At 55.1% G+C, this 272-nt stretch overlaps 1 protein-coding gene across 1 annotated transcript in view; it reads right to left on the bottom strand.

Annotated features, from left to right (window-relative positions):
* The window catches only part of EMH_0057140 (uncharacterized protein), a gene marked incomplete at both ends in the record, with an annotated part of 2,600 nt that overhangs the window by 1,583 nt on the left and 745 nt on the right, over positions 1-272 (bottom strand). The gene's annotated exons all lie outside the window — the stretch shown is intronic.

Genomic DNA, 272 nt, shown 5'->3' with positions numbered 1-272 from the left:
AAACAAAGAATTCTGCATAGCCCCCCCAACGCCAGCCCCACCTCATATCCTTTTCTCTTGCTGCTGCAGCTGCTGCTGCTGCCACTGCACTACTTCAGCTACGATGGCTGCCAGCAGCAAGTGCAGCAGCAGCAGCAGCAACAACAACAGCAACAGCAGCAACAGCAGCAGCAACAACAACAACAGCAACAGCAACAACAGCAACAGCAGCAACAGCAGCATCTGCAGCAGCAGCAACAACAGCAGCAGCAGCAGCAGCACCATACCTGGCG

Source organism: Eimeria mitis, genomic scaffold, assembly GCF_000499745.2.
Source record: "Eimeria mitis Houghton genomic scaffold, Emh_scaff2668, whole genome shotgun sequence".
Classification (NCBI taxonomy): Eukaryota; Apicomplexa; class Conoidasida; order Eucoccidiorida; family Eimeriidae; genus Eimeria; species Eimeria mitis.
The sequence above is the reverse complement of the archived record's forward strand: the minus strand, read 5'-3'. Positions and strand labels throughout refer to the sequence as shown.